Source organism: Petaurus breviceps, unplaced genomic scaffold, assembly GCF_028583685.1.
Source record: "Petaurus breviceps papuanus isolate PSGF00001 unplaced genomic scaffold, PetGlider_PUasm1.0 90775, whole genome shotgun sequence".
In the NCBI taxonomy this organism is placed as follows: domain Eukaryota; kingdom Metazoa; phylum Chordata; class Mammalia; order Diprotodontia; family Petauridae; genus Petaurus; species Petaurus breviceps.
In genome coordinates, this window is record NW_027187342.1 from 5314134 (window position 1) to 5314727 (window position 594).

Consider the following 594-nt stretch of genomic DNA (forward strand, 5'->3'; position numbering starts at 1 on the left):
GGACAGTGCTGTTGTTGCAGGGGTCTGGAGACTGTCCTGCAGACAGAGTGAATACTGTCCACTGGTGAAGGACAGTGCTGTTGTTGCAGGGGTCTGGAAGCCTTTCTGTTGGTTCAGAAGCCCTGAAGAAGGATTTTCTTGTTGTATGTTTACAGAAATCCTGGGAGAGGGTTTTGCTAATGTTTTCAGGGGTTCTAGGACTGTTCTACAGACAGAGGATGAATTCATGAAGGGACTGGCAATGTATCTTATGGCCTTGCTAAGCCTTGTCTCCCCAGGGCTAAGATTGCTGAGAACTTGCCTCGTGTCAAGATGAAGAAAAGACCTCCATTTGGGTATTAAGTGCTGTGCTTAAACTTGATGTAACTCTGGGGTAGATTCAATTGTGATCCAGGGGTGGGGAACTTTTGACCTTTTTGTGTTCTATGGTTGAGCAAATGAATGTATTTTACTTATGTTTGGAAACTAATCTCCATTTGAGAAGAGGGGCTTTGTGGTGGACTAAATGAAGGTACAGCCTAGGGGTGGAGAAGTATTTAGACCAGGAACTTTGTAATTGATTGAATGATTGGAAGGTCCTGGGGTGGGGTAGTC